We start from the raw sequence: 16,451 nt of genomic DNA, 5'->3' as shown, positions 1-16,451 counted from the left end.
CCATTCAAAGCCCATGGCATCTCACGCTGCTCCCTACACAAAGTGCTGAACCCCACCTGCCTACTTACTCACCAGACGCCCCAGAGACTTCCTTAGGAAAAGAATTCAATGTCTGTTTACTAAGAGTAGTCGTCCTCCGATAAAATATAAAGGGTCCTCTCACTTATACAGTATGACTTGGACAGAGATAAGTGACTCTGGGGAATGTGGCGCTTTCTCTTGGTCACTGTTGTCTCATACCTTTGCCCTCATAAAAATAATGGACTACAAGTTTATATTTTAAATAGTCTGTTTAGCACATACTGCATATATTATACAATTTAATCATTCAAGCTTATTAAGATTTGTGCAATCATTACCACAATCGATTTCAGAGCATTTTCTTCTCATATTCATTTTATTTTTTTAATTGGGGCTTTTACAGCTCTTATCACAAGCCATACATATATCCATTTTTTCAAGCAAATCTGCACATATGTTGCAATCATCTTTTTCAAAACAATTTCTTTCTTCTTGAGCCCTTGTTATCAGCTCATTTTTTTCCTCCCTCCCCATGAAACCTCAAAAATTTATAAATTATTAATATTACTTTCATGTCTTATACCAACCACTGTTTCCCTTCACCCACTTTTCTATCGTCCATCCACATGGGAGGGGGCCAAACGTCAATCATTGTGATCAGTTCCCCCTCGCCCTCTCCCTTTCTCTTACCCTCCTAGTATCACCACTCCCCTTACTGGTCCTGAGGGGTTTATCTGTCCTGGATTCCCTATCTTGTGAGCTCTTATCTGTAGCAGTGTACATGTTCTGGTCCAGCCAGATTTGTAAGATAAAATTGGGGTCATGATAGTGGGGAGAGAGAAAGCATTAAAAAACTAGAGGAGGGTTGTGTGTTTTGCCAGTGCTCATATTCATTTTTGATAGCTCCCTACTACCCCCTCCCTCCCCTGACATGCCCCTAAGCAATTATCAATCCAGTTGCTGTCTCTATCAATCTACCTATACTGGATTTCATAAACAGAAAATCCTACAACAAACAAGAACAAACGACATGGCTCAACAAAACATAGAAAAATCTCAATTGAAAAGAACACAGAAAATATTAAAAATTGAAACTTTAGAACAAGTCAAAGGACATCAAACTATAAAGATTTACATTTTAACCTAAGTACAGTTGCCACAATAGACTTTACAATGCTCTCTGTCTGATAGAAAGGCTACTTATTCACATCCCCAGGGAATGTGAATTCACAGGGAATTCACCAAAGGCTTAATCCATGTGAGGACCTTGCAAATGGATTGGGGGCTTCCACTGTCATCCACAGCCTTCTGAAAAATGGGTGTTTGCAATTTAAGCTCTGATGCCATTTCCTCTTTTGGATTTGGATTTTATTGTTTACACTCCTTGGACCACAAAGACTGGTGGGCTTCTTACATGTGGACTTAGTTGATGCCTCACTTATATGGCTGCTTGTTTTAAAGATGAGCTTTCAAGACCCTAAATACTATTTTTTATGATAGTCTGACACTATCTAGTTTCTTGAACACACTTGGCTTTGACACTTAATATCGTCATTGATCTCCTCCTGGGTGAAGACAAGCAACACCATGTCATGAGGACTAATTGTTCCTATGTATCTATTATTGTCCCAGTACAAGGCAGTGGCTGTGTAGGTTTTGAGGTCTGGCAGGTTTTGAGGTTTCCTATCCTGTTTTTCTTTTTGAAAAGTTCTTTGTCTATCCTGGGCCTCTTCCCTCTCCATATGCAGTTGATAATTCTTTTTCTATTTCTTTAAAGAATGAAGTCGGGATCTGGATCAGAAATGTGTTAGTTTTATAGGCTGCTTCAGTTAATATTGACATTTTCACACTATGAAGTCTTCCTATCCATGAACACAGCATATGAGGCAATTAAAAATATTATGGCATAGGTCAAGTGCACTTTAGCCCTCAAAATAACATCCTTGCTGCACAATAGTCTAAAGAAGTCTTATGCAGATATGCCTTTCAGAATTTTACATGTCACTCCAGTGTCTTCTACCTGCATGGTTTCTGCTAAGAAGTCTGAGCTCATTCTTACTGGTTTTCCTTTGAAGGTAACTGTTCTTTTTTTCCCTAGTTGCTTCCAGGGTTCTCCCTTGTTCCTTAAAACTGGAGAATTTGACTATGTGTTGCAATTCTATTCTTTAGGGATCTAGCCTATTTGGCATTCTCTTGGTTTCTTAAATAATTATTTTCTTTTATGATGTTGGGGAAGTTTCCCCCCATGACTTTTTGTTTCTTCCTGTTCCAGGATCCCAGTAAGACATGGGTAGTCCCTCTTGATAGTTCCCCAGGTCATTCTGACTCTTTCTTCAGAGGCCTTTCCTTGTTGTTGCTGTTGTTGTTGTTGTTGTTGTTGTTGACTGTTTCTCTTGTTGACTATAGTTGAATGAATTGTCTTTGGGTTCACTAATTCAGTTTTCCATTTTTCCTTTTATTATTCAAGTCTCTTATTGAGTTGCCTAATTCTATTATCTTAATATTTTTCTCTTCTGGAGTCCCATTTGGTGGAGGATTTCTATGTTTTCCATTTTTTAACATTGCTTTCCTGAATTTCCCTCCATCCATTAAAGGCACTTAACACCAGTCTTTCGGACTCTCTTTCTGGTAATTCCGGGGTCCGTTCTTCTGAGTAATCCTTTGAGCTAAGGCATTTTTCTGGTTTCTTGGCTTGTTGTCCTTGTTATTTTTGTGTAGATTTTGATTGCCTGCTGTTTCCATGGAATCCTGGTACAGCGATTAGTGGTGAGTGCGCTGTTCGGTCCTGTGGGGATCGTTGGCCTTGTGGAGTGGTGTAGGAGAGGATTAAAAGAAACTAGATAAAAAACAGCGGGGAAATGGAGTAAAAGAGACCAAGAGAAGTCAGGGAAAATGAAGGGAGAAGAAGAAATAAAAAGAACAACATTAAGTTAAGGGCTACATGAAAGAACCAAAAGATTTACAAAAATAATGAAAAGTTATTTTTAAGAGGGGAAGTAAAAATTAATATGTGTCATAAATATATATATTTTATGCAGAAAAAGAAGAGAAAGATACAGTAGGTGGTGAGAGACAAAAGTGTAAGTAAACATGCAATCAAATAAGAAAAAGTGTGTGTGTGTGTGTGTGTGTGTGTTTAGAAAAATAAGTAGAATTAAAATTAAAACAAGGGTGAGAAAATCAAAAGGACAAAGTGTTGTTTACCTGGGGAAGCTCGGGTCCGTAGAGGCAGCAGGTAAGCCTGGGTTCACAGTGGGGTCATACATGCACTCGCGATGTGGATACATAAGGGTGTACAACAGGAGCACACAGAACCACAGGATCAGGGGAATTAGACATAAAGATAAGAAAGTGCTACCTGGGTGGGGACATGTGGCGATGGGCATGTAGGGGTTCACAGTGGGGATAAGCAAGCCATCACAGCAGGGATGCATGGAAGTTTGAAGAGAAAATGTAAAAGTGCTTCTTGAGGGAGACACATGGCAGTAGGCACATAAGAGGAAGAAAAGAAAGGGGGGAGATGAAATGATGCTTGGGAGAAGATGCAATGATCACCAGTGACAGGAGGGAGGAGGAGGTAGCTCCATGTGGAGTGGGTTTGGGGGAATTCTACACCTAAAAGCTGGTGGAGTCTGCTGTCTGGGCAGGGCCACTGGAGGCTGTCGAGGTAGGACCTGTGGCTGGGATGGGGAAGCAGGATCAGGGAAGAGAGTGCTCCAGGATGAGCACCAACAGTGCACATTGCAGGGATGAGGAAGTGCACAGAAGCTGCTCTGGCTGCAGCTCAGTTGTAAAGAGGGGGTAGAGCAGCCGTGACAGCTCCTGATAAGGAAGTGCCCCAAGGCTGCCAATAGCATACAGCAGATGTTGCCAAACCCCTCGTGCCTGGCACACTCCTTCCTCCCCTTGCTCCATCCATCCCATAGAGTCCAACTTGGAAGGAACGTGGGCTACTTGGTTTTGAGGTTGTTGTTTCTATAGATTCCAGGGAGCCCAGGATTTCCTTCTCATGGGAGTTCCCTTCGGGTACATGTTGAAAAGGGAGTCCTGCGCCTGTCCCCTGACACCCATCTTCTCAGTTTACCCAGATCAACTATTTCTACGTAAATCTTTGAAGAAGCAGGTCAGCCTGAGCCCTGTTTGATACCTATTAGGGCTTGAGAGTGCACACCCAGGTCCGACGCTGGCCTGGCCTCACCTGTGTTCTGTACCTCATTTTTACATTAAAGTGAGGCCTGTCCAATCCAGATGTACAGTGAAATGCTGCATAAGACTGTCCTGTCTACTGATTCTCTAAGTAAAGTCACAAAGGACATAGATATTATAGAACTGTGCAGATTCCAATTTAGATGTCTGGACTCTCTACTGGCCTGGCCTGGGCTTTGTGGTGCAAGCACAGTCTCAGCAACAGAGGAGACATGGGAAGTGGGGCTTGTGCAAATCTACCTGAATGATGGAGGTCAGTCCCTCTGGGGACAAGATGCAGTTTAAAAAAAAAAGCCATGGGCCAGGTGTGTACATGAGCCCATGGATCACAGTATACCAGAAGACCAAGTTGCAACCTGACATAACTGTTTTGCCACAGGTCAAACATACCTGAAAAGGTGGATGAAATAAAGAAATGGTCAAAGGAAAGCTAACTAATTAAGAGACCACAAGGAAACAATTGTAGGCTTCACTCACTCACCAGACAGCTAATTTCCAAGATTACCAACTACCCTCAGATTTTTCTAACTCATAAGTGCATCAGTCTAGAGAGGTAAAGTACACAAGTCAGCAGAGTATCAGAAGTTCTCATCACCCGCATCACTGCATGCCCTGCATTGAAATACACATGAAGAGGCTGCAAGTATAAAGTGGGATCCCAGTGCAGTGGCAATGACCTGCCCTCATGAGAACAAACCCACTGCAATTAAGTCCATTTCAAATAATAGCAACATTGGTTCAAATCCTACTTCTGACACTTTTGAACTATTAGTTACGTTCTACATCAATTCAATCCCTTCTGAAATGGTGGGAAAATACAAAAGAAGGTTGTTCTGAGGTCGGAAAAATTAAAATGGAAAGACCTTCTCCTAACACATGCCAAACCCAATAGCTAATGATGGCCACTGCTATGATTGTTCCTCCCCACCCAATACAACCACACTCCATTTCTTCAATATACTTCTGCCTCTTAAATATTTCACCTACAACTAAAAATTCTAACATTCCCAAACCCCAATGGAAACAAAGACATCTCTGTCCTTCACCTGGTTTCCTCCCTCACATGTTGTTATTCTCAAAGTGCACTTCTCTCGCTGTTGCTGAAGCACTGCTCTCGAGAAAGCCTTAAACTCCCTCCAGGAACACAAGCCTCAGGGGAGACTGAGAGCATTGCTTTGTCCTCCCCTCACCTCCACTATCCTGCACAATTTGGAATTATGACAGGTAAACTGACTGAGATTCAAGCTGAATCAGCAACCAAAGAGGAGCGGAAGAGGCAGGGAAACACAGACTATCCATGGCCCATGGGTGGAAATCCAAGGAGGGAGAGACACAGGTACTGGAACAGGTCTACTCAACTGCAGACTGAAAAGAACCAAAGAAAGCTTGGTGAACTTGAAGGCAGAAACAAATGAAATTATTCAATCTGAAAAACAAAACCAAAAAGACACTAAAATATTTTAAAGTAAACATACAAGGGGGTGGAGCTTTCATAGTATGTATTCTTCCCACTAGGTCTCTGAGTTAGTGCATTCAGTGGCGTTGCCTGGGAAGGTTCTCTCTGGTCACAGTGAATATTTTCATAAAACCAGTTTTGCTTGAACTTCATTTTTTGTGATGGTTGATTTAAGAGAACAACATGCAGCTCTGAAATTTCATTTCCTGCACGGGAAAAACGCCACAGAAACGCTGTGATGCTGAACAGAACTTACAAGGTTGTGATGTTGAACAGAACGTACAAGTGTATGAGTGGTTTTCTCATTTCAAAAGAGGTGAAATATCAATTGATGACAAACCTCATTCTGGACATCCGTCAACTCTCCAAATGGACGAAAATGTCAACAAAATTCATGCACTTGTGCTCAAAGACCAACGATGGCCCATGGAAGAGATGGGGGAGTTATCTGGACTATCTTGGAGCTTGGTTCAGTGAATCTTAACAGAAGATTTGGGAAGAAGGGTTGCTGAGAATGTGTGCCTCGAGGTCTGAATGAAGGAAAAGGGGATATTAAATGCTTGCTTTCAAAGAACAGCTCCAAAGCAACTCATACTTTTCCCCCAAGGTCAATACTGGTAACAAGACACGGTGCTATTCTTACGACCCTGAAACCAAACATCAATCAAGCCAATGGAAGATGCCATTGTCACCTCGTCCAAGAGAAGCTTGTCAAGTGAAATCAAAGATTAAGACAATGCTCATGTTTTTTATATGAGGAGGATAGTGCATTTGGAGTTTGTCCCACCAGGTCAACTGTTAATCAGGCTTTCTATCCAGAGGTTCTGAAAAGAATGTGTAACGATGTGTGACAAAAAAAGGCCTGCTTTGTGGTAGATGGGGGACTGGTTTTGCCTACACGACAATGCACCTGATCACACAATCATCTAATTGGGCCAGTTTGGAGCAAAACACAGCAATGCCTCTCTTGCTCCACACATCTTACTCACCTGGCCTCACTCCTTGTGACTTCGTTTTGTTTCTGAGAATGAAGAGGGACATGAAGGGGGAAGTGATTTGACAACATAAAGGAGGTCAAGAAAAAATGAGGGAGGTGTTGTCAGCCAACCAAACAGATGAGATTGAAAAATTTTTTCCAATAATGGAATCACAGATTTGGCAAATGTATTAAGTGTAATGGAGAGTACTTTAAAGGTGATAAGGTTGTTTGGGGTAAAAAAAATTAAGTACACAGCTTTGGGGGAAATTTTCCAGGCTTTTTAGGGGTATCCCCTTGTATACTCTCAGGAACATGTGCAAATGTTAACAAAAGAGCCTAAAACCCTTGTCAGAGGAATCATGAAAAAAGAGGTGCAGAAAAATATTAAAATATTCAGAGTAGAGACTTCCAGGAATACAGTGACTAAGTAACACATGCCAGAGGGGCTCTGCAGAAATCAACCTAGGAGAGTTTCTAAGAAGGAAATTCCACACTTCCAGGTCGCAGAAGCATCATAAAGATAAGTAGGCACAGACCAACTAGGTTTCGAAGAGCTGAGGGCATTTGGCTTACCACAGTGGAGGCCGGCTAGGGTTTAACCTTAGCCCTACCACTGTCTCGGTCAGAGCCAGGATCATTTGGAACCGGTGCAGGATCTTTATCTCAATAGTCATAGCTTACAGCTGCATCAGAGCGGGATTTAATGTCCTCCAACCTTACGGTCAAGGATCAGAGCTCAGCTATATAGTTGTTTTTGTTTCCCTCTTTTCTCTCTGTCTCCCCACCATCTCAGCAGGCTTAGATTTTAGGGTTTTTTTCTCTTCCCTTTTCTCTGGCACACCACTGCCGACTGCCAGACCATTCCCGTTAGCCTAGGGTAATTACGCCTGCCCTCTGCAGCATAATCTGAAGGAGGGGAAAGCCCATCCACCTTCTTCCAGGGAAAATCCGACCCACCCAAACTCTGCAGTGCTTACCACCTGGCTGAAGAAATCTCACTCACCTTCTTCGGGGGAAATCCTGGTAGCTGTAAGAGCTCCTACCTGCCCTCTGTGGTCCCACATGACTGAGGAAATTTCCTCCCACCTGCCAAAGTCCCTCACAGGGCCTAAGGCAGCTAGGCCAACACTTCCCAATGCTTCATGCTGCTGCAGGAACCTCTGCCTAAATTCTGCAGTGATCTACCTGACCAGGGAAATTCCACTCACCATTTGCAGTGGTGAGTGGGCAAACCACCAGCCTTCTGTGGTACTCCTGTTGCAGCAGACACACCATCACACCTTCTGCAGCACCCCCAAGCTACCATGGGCCACACAATCAGAGCTTCTTGTGAGATCACCCACTACATCACCATCCTCGCAGGTCCACAACTACCCAACCAGCATCCCCTGAGAGGACCATCCAACTTGCCCTCTGAATGACAAAATACTGGTTGACTAGGGAAAGAGTGAAGCCGCAAGAGAATAAAATGGTAGGCCAATTCCATAGTTTAATTAGCTGCAGGCAGTTCAAAGAAGCATTACTTTGAGTTCCCCAAAAAAAGCCAGTGTTCTTCGACAACCTGGAGAATGGCACCTGACTCCTCTAAAACAAGACAATGGTAACAGAATCAGCCCCAAAGACCTCAATGAAAAAAACAGGAGAAACAAAACGCAATGGCAGAAGATGTCCTGAACCTAATGATGTGCATAGAAGAAGCAGACATTGATCTGCCAAGGAAAAATTTTTCAGAAAACTTCTTGGATTCATAAAGGATATGAGGGATACAATACAGAAAAATGATGGAATGATAGACGAGATAAAGCCCATACACTAAAGGGAAATACAAGAGCTTAGGAATGAAATAACAAAAACCAGTAGCAGACTCGTGGAATTTGCCAACTGACTGGAGGAGGCAGTGAACAGCATCAGTGAACTAGAGGACAGCCAAGCAGACTTTAACAAACGTGAACAAAAAACTAATAAAATCATCAGAGAAGCTGAAGAAAGTCAAAGAGCTATGCCTGATGCTATGAAGAGGAACAACATCAGAATAATTATTTTATCAGAGGTAGACACAACAAAGAAATCTTCCGCAACAATAGTGAGAGAATTCTTGGAGGAAAACTTCCCCAGCTTAATGAATGAAAACCAGATAACCATTCAGGAGACTGAAAGAACACCAGCTAGACTGAATCCCAAGAAGAAGTCACCAAGGCACATAATAGTTAAACAATCCAACTTTGAAGAAAAGGAGAAAATCATGAGAGCAGCTAGGAAAAAGCAAGCAATCACATAGAAAGGTTCCCAAATAAGACTATTCTCAGACCTATCAGCAGACACTATGAAGAAGAGGAGAGAGTGGAGTAATATATTCCAAAAATTGAAGGGAAGTAATGTAAACCCAAGAATACTCTATCCGGCCAAATTATCTATCAAGATAGATGGAGTAGTAAGAGTCATCCCAGACAAGGAAAAACTCAAAGAATGCGTTAGAAGAAACCCAGTCCTACAAAAGATTCTTGCTGATCCATTATGGGCAGAAGAACAATACTCACCAAGCACAAATAAGAGACCACCACACAGAACTCCACCCAGAGGCCTTCAAGGGGAAACAGCCCCCCAAATTACATTGGCTTAAGGGTGGAAACAAATCAAGAATGAAACACACACACACATACACACACACACAAGCACAACACACTGATAAGGAAGGAAAACCCGAACACAAAAGGTATACAATGACATCACAGATGAAATAATAACCCTGAATATCAATGGATATTCAGGCATTAAAAGATTGAGGCTAGCAGACTGACTTAGAAAACACAACCCATCAATCTGCATAAAAAGAGATAAGGAGGAAAAAAGAAATCACAGGCTCAACAATTATAGTAGGTGACTTCAATACACCCCTCTCTTAGAAAGATAGATCACAGGGAAAGAACCTCAACAAGGAGGCTAGAGATCTAAACAGTACAATTAGACAATTTGACCTGAGAGATATTTACAGAGATGTTCATCCAAAAACAACAACAAAAATCACATTCTTTTCAAGGCCATATAGTAGTCAATGGAGAAAAGATTAATACAATCCCACTGAAAAAGAGGACAAGACAAGGATGACCCATTTCCCCATTCTTATTTAACATCGTACTGGAGGTCCTAACTAACAGCATAAGGGAAAGAAAAGACATCAAAGATATTCTTCTGGGGAAGGAAGAGGTGAAACTATCGTTATTCACAGATGATATGATTTTATATATGGAAAATTTCAGAAGATCCGCAAGGGGAGTACTGGAAGCAAGAGGAATATGGCAGTGGCAGGATACAAGATCAACAAACAGAAGTCTATAGGACTGCTATACACATCTGATAAGACCACAGAAGAAGGGATCAAAAAGATGATACCCTTCACAATAGCTAAGCACACACTGAAATATTTAGGGATATACTTGAGTAAAAGAACAAAAGATTTACATGAGGAAAACTACACAACACTATTATAAGAAACCAAGAGCTACCTCAGCAAATGGAAGAATATCCCATATTCGTGGATTGGAAGACTATATCTGAGATATAGTAAAGATGTCAGTTCTGCCCAAGGTATAAGTTTAATGTAATTACAAAACAATTATCATCATCTTTCTTAAACAAATTGGAAAACTGATTACCAACTTCATATGACAGATACTCAAACCAATGGAAAATAATTGAAAACCCAGAAATAAAATCATCAGCATACAGACAACTGATCTTTGATAAGGGCCAAAAAATATATGCAATGGGAAGCAGATGCCCTCTTTAACAAGTAGTGCTGGAAAAAAATGGGTATCTACCTGCAGAAAAATCAAGCAAGACCCTTATCGAACTCCATGCACAAGAATAAACTCAAAGTGGATCACAGACCTTGAGAGAAAACCCCAAACTATTAGGGCCATCAATGAAGGAATTGGGACAAACCTGAGAACGTTGGTGCAGGGAATACATAGCTATCAGAAATAGGGAGGGACACAAATACAAATGAGTCACAAATTGACAAATGGGATATGCTGAAGATAAATCACTGTGTACATTGAAATAATTCACCAAGAGAGTAATAAGAGAGCCCATGGACTGGGAAAACATCTTTAGCAATGACAAATCAGACAAAGGTCTTATTACGAAAATCTACAATACTCTGCTAGCTTCCAAGTATAAAAAACCTAATTGTCCACTGAGGAGGTGGTCAAAGGACCTGAACAGAAGTTTCTCAGGGGCAGAAATCTGAATGGTCAATAGACATGAGAAAACTTTCCAGATAATTAGCCATAACAGAAATGGAAATTAAAACAACTATGAGATACCACCTAATAACCACTGCTGCTGGATCCATAGGTATGTACAGCCACTATGGAAATCAATTTGGCAACTTCTAAAACAGATGGAAATTGAGCTACCCTATGACCCAGCAATCCCCCTACTGGGCATATACCCAGAAGAGGCAAAAACAAACCACAGCCAGACATCTGTGCTCCAGTGTTCATGGCAGCACAGTTCACAATTGCAAGGAGTTGGAAAAACCCAAATTTCCATCAGCAGACGAATGGATTAAAAAACTGTGCTACATACCTACAATGGAGTACTATGCATCACTAAAAGGCGGTGATGAACCCATGAGGCACAATGCTGCATGGGAAGAACTGGAGGAAATTATGCTAAGTGAAGTAAGCCAAGCACAAAAGGACAAGTACAACATGAGTTTGCTGAGGAAAGCTTAAAAAAGAAAACGCAAAAGGGACATAGGGAAAAGGCTGCTGTAGACAAACATTCCTGAGGTAAGGTCCAGGTAGTATGGCAGGTCCAGACCAAATCCAGAGATACATATGGTAGCCAACTAAAAAGGAATGGGGAAAAAAGGGGGGGGAGTCACAGCTAGCAGGGGAACAGGGCACTAACCCACCCAAGGGGAGGGTAATGTTTATATCTCCACAGGGAAAGAGAAACCAGACTTCAACCCACTGCTCCAAGATATGAGTGCAATGTGCCAGCATGAAGCAGTGAACCAATAGAGAGGTCTGAGGGGCCAGCCCCAATCCCAACTACGTAAACAGTCCCCCCTTCCCCCAGAAGAATTTGCGTCAGAGGACAGCACTGAAGCTACAGCTCAGGGAGAAAACATGTCTGATCAGAGCACACAGGAGCAAATGAAAGGGGAGGAAGAGAGAATGGAGCACATCTTGGTCCACCATGCCTTGAGGATGATTTCCCTGCTCACAGAGGCCAGCCACACTATGAGACACAACATCCCTCAATGACCCATAGCCCTACGGGGAAAAACACTGGAGACCCAGGGTGGGAATTGTGCCCAATCTGACCCCACCACACCGAGGCAAAACACTAAGGGTGTGCAAAAGAACGGCAAGGGGACAGAGCAACAAAGTCACCAAGGAACACCAAAAATAGATTTGGGAGCCAGGGTTTGACCGGAAAACATGCCTAAAGGTCAACATACAGACCTTGAGCTATTTACAGGTTTTTCTTTTGGGGGATCACTTTCTGTTGTTTATTGTTGTTTTGTTTTCTTTTGTTGCTTTGCTTTGCTCTGTCTTGTTCTTGTGCATATTATTATCTCTGCAGGTCTAGCTCGATAAGATAAGCGAGATAAACAATCTGGAGGAGAAAACGACAGAACTGATGGTTCCAGGGGGGACATGGGAGAGGGGGAGGCAGGGGAAAGGAAGTGGTGTCAACAAACCCAGGGACAAGGGAACAACAAATGATCCAAAAATCGATGTCAAGGAGGGTGTAGGAGGACTGGTAGGATTTGACCAAGAGCGATGTAACCCAGAGGAATTACTGAAACCCAAATGAAGGCCGAGCACTATAGTGGAACAAGAGGAAAGTAAAGGTAATAGAGAAAGAACTAGGAAGCAAAAGGCATTTATATAGGTCTAAATACAGGCATGTACATATGTAAATATATTTTTATGTGACGATGGGGAAATAGATCTATGTGCATATATTTATAGATTTAGTATTAAGGTAGCAGATGGACATTGCACATCACTCACATACTCCCTCTATGCAAGAACACTTTGTTCTATGAAACTGGCATTCCATGATGCTCACCTTCCTGACACGATCATGGAAGACAAAGCAGGTGCATAAGCAAATATGGTGAAGAAATCTGAATGGTGCCCAGCTATCAAAAGATATAACATCTGGGGTCTTAAAGGCTTGGAGATAAACAAGCAGCCATCTAGCTGAGAAGCAACAAAGCCCACATGGAAGAAGCACAGCAGCCTGTATGATTATGAGGTGTCAATGGGATCAGGTATCAGGTATCAAAGAGCAAATAATCATATCATTGTGAATGAAGGGGAGGTCGGAGTGGAGACACAAAGCCCATCTGTAAGCAACTGGACATCCCCTCTAATTAAGGGTTCAGTGCGTGGAGAAACTGTTTCTTTCATTGGATGGTACCATTTCACAAATTAATAGAGCCATCTGTTTCCATCTTCTCTAGTTCTAACTTTAGCAACTTGTTATTGTCTAACGTGTACATTTAAAGCCACGTAGTTCCCTCCACTTGCTACTTTAGTAGCACGGCACAAATTTAGATATGTAAAGTGTTTTCATTTTCATTTAGCTTTATGTATTTTCAGTTACTCTGTATTATGTTAAATTATATTCTTGCCCTCATTTTTTGTTTAAGTGTTACTAGAGTTGGTACTATTGTTTTTGTTGTTAATACTATTCTGGGTTAGGGTTAGGGTTAAGAAAAAAAATACTATTCTGATTATCATTATAGTTCTAAATAAATGGTGCCTGTTTATTTGCCTATAAAAGAAGAAAGGCAAAGGAAGTTATCTAAACAAAAAAGGAAACAATAAAAGAAGAAATGTTTGAACATCAGGAAGGAAGGAAGAAGAAAAACGCATAGCTCCAATAGATGCTTCTTTTCTTTGTTGACTTGTTTAAATGATGTTTGATGGCTAAGAAAAATTATAACATTGCCTGATGTAGTTCTGAATGTTTTTGCCAAAATATTTAAGATAGTTCTATTATAAATGAAATAGGGCTAAGGATATAAAAGGAGTAAGGTCCCTACGCCATATTCGAACGGATACAACACTGACAACAGGATATGGTAAGATATATAGATAGGTAAGACCACTAAACAGACCAATGCTGTCTAGTTGATTCTGACTCATAGCAACACTGGAGGACAAGTTGAGCCACTCCACAGTTTCCACGGCAGTCAATCTCTATGTAAGCAGACTGTTTCCTCTTGCTCCCACACAGCAGCTGGTGTGTTCAAAGCACCAACCTTCTGGTTAGCAGTCAACCAACTGTTCCACCAGGGACACGTGACAGATAGGTAAAGAGAGAAATAACGAGAGCAATCATTAAAAATTCATACAAAGAGATACGCCCAAGAACATTATAAATAAATCAATATTGAATTCTTTATAAAATGTCCAATAACACACAAGAAGGCAAAAAGGAGAGAAAAAATACAGAGAAAAAAATTTTAATAAAAAATGGCAGCCTTAAATCCTACAATAAAAATAATTACATAAAATATACATGTTCTTAAAGACATCCATTAAAAGGCTGATATTGAGAGAATGGATTGATGAAACAACTCATATCTGTGACATCTATAAGAAACTCACTTAAAACATAACTGGAAGTAAAGATACATTATCCAAACACTAACTAAAAGGAAGCAAAGGTATTATATCATCAAAAAAGGAAGATTTTGAAGATAAGCATTACCAAAGACAGAGCGGGAAATTACTTAACGATAAAAAGGTAATTCTCCAAGAAGACCTAGCCATCAAGAAAGCTGCAAAATCGGTTACCCCAAATTGATGAACTAGGGGAAGCAGAAATTTAAATTATGGCTGGAAACCTAAACATACCAATCATAATAACGAATAGAAAAACTAGACCAAAAATTAGCAAGGACACAGAACTTATTATCATCAGCCAAGAGTATATAAAATCTACATCTATTTTAAAAATCTACATCTGTAAACACTCCACCCAAAAGGAGCAGAAAACACATTATTTTCCTAGGCCCACAGATCATATCTAAGACAGGCCCTGTAGCTACCAAATTACCCAGAGAATAAGATTAACATTATATTCATAAGCTAGCAATCTAGATGAAACGGGCCAACATGAATACACCCTGAAAATATTATGCTGAGTGATAGTAGTCACGGAAGACCACCCACTGTATATACTCGAGTATAAGCCAAACCGAATATCAGCCGAGGCGCCTAATTTTACCACAAAAAATGCATGAAAAATGTGCTGAAAAACTCGGGTTATACATGAGTATACAGTATTTCATGGTCCCACTTATAGGCCATGTCCAGAATGGATAAATCCCCTAGACAGCATGAAAATTAGTGAATTGAGCTGGGCAGCCGATGGGAGAAGAGAGAAGGGGAGCAGACAGGAGAAGGGGAGTGGCTGATGGGTATAAGATTCCTTTTGTGGTTGTTGGGTGCGAGCAAGGCAGGTTCAACTCGTATGTACAACAGAACAAGTACAGACCGGCCTGTGCTAGTTTAACAACTGTTGTCATGGCCAAGCTCACCACCGCAGCCACCTCGTCAATGGATCTTGTCGAAGGCCTTCCTCTTTTTTGATGCCCCTCCACTTACCAGACATGACTCCTTTAGAAGAATCACCTCTATTGATAACATGCCCAAAGTAATTGAAACAAAGCCTCGCCACCCTCGTTTCTAACATGTATTCTGGGTGTATCTCTTCCAAAACAAATGTGTTCGGCGGGGAGTCCTCTCATGGTAATGTCCGTATTCTTTGAGAGCACCACAATTCAAATGCATCGATTCCACTTCGGTCTTCCTTTTTCAGTGTTCAACTTTTCACATGCATATGAACAACTGAAAATATCATGGCTTGGACTAGGTACGCCTTAGTCCTCCAAGTAACGTCCTTGCTTTTAAACACTTTAAAGAAGTCGTGTGCACCAGATTTACCAATGCAATGTGTCCTTTGATCTCTGAACTGCTGCTTCCATGAGCAGTGATTGTGGATCCACGGAAGATGAAATCCTACACTATTTCATTCTTTTCTCTGTGTATCAGGGTGTCACCTAATGAGATCGTTGTGAGGACTCTTGTTTTCTACACATTGAGTTGTAATCCACACTGAAGGCTGCAGTCTTCTTTAACAAGGGCTTCAAGTCCTCCTCATTTCCAGCCAGCAAGGTCGTGTCATCCGCACAGCACAGGTGGATACTAAGCCTTCTTCCTAATCTGATGCTACATTCTTCTTCATATAGTTCAGATTCTGACTGTCTGCTGAGTATACAGCTGGAATAGCTTTGGTGAGAAGACCTTTCCTTTCTTGATGTTAAACCATGCAGTAGTCCCTTGCTCTGTTCACACAACTGCCTCTTGATCCACGCACAGATTCCACAGGAGCATAATAAGTTTTTTATGAAATTCTTATTCTTCTTAAGCGGACACATAGTTTGTTACGATGCACACAGTCAAATGCCTTTGGGTTGTCACACTGTGGTGACTTGCATGTTGCTGTGATACTGGAAGCTGTATCACTGGTATTTTAAATACCAGCAAGGCCACCCAAAGTGAACAGGTTTCAGCAGAACCTCCAACTAAGAATAGTCCACAAAGATGAAATAAGCTGTCCACTTCAGAGGGGTGAGCAACTAAGGACTTTTGAAAATGCGTGGAATATTGTCATATAAGGAAAACCTCATAAATGACAGAACAGTGTCAGATAAAGTGCCAGAAGTTGAGGCCGTCAGGTGGGAAGGCATTC

General features: G+C 41.4%; 1 protein-coding gene across 1 annotated transcript in view; it reads right to left on the bottom strand.

Annotated features, from left to right (window-relative positions):
* Positions 1 to 16,451, bottom strand: part of ADCY1 (adenylate cyclase 1) — a 226,498-nt gene that overhangs the window by 153,340 nt on the left and 56,707 nt on the right. The gene's annotated exons all lie outside the window — the stretch shown is intronic.

Source organism: Tenrec ecaudatus, chromosome 9 (assembly GCF_050624435.1).
Source record: "Tenrec ecaudatus isolate mTenEca1 chromosome 9, mTenEca1.hap1, whole genome shotgun sequence".
Classification (NCBI taxonomy): domain Eukaryota; kingdom Metazoa; phylum Chordata; class Mammalia; order Afrosoricida; family Tenrecidae; genus Tenrec; species Tenrec ecaudatus.
Note: the sequence above shows the minus strand (reverse complement) of the source record. Positions and strands in the feature narration are given on the sequence as shown.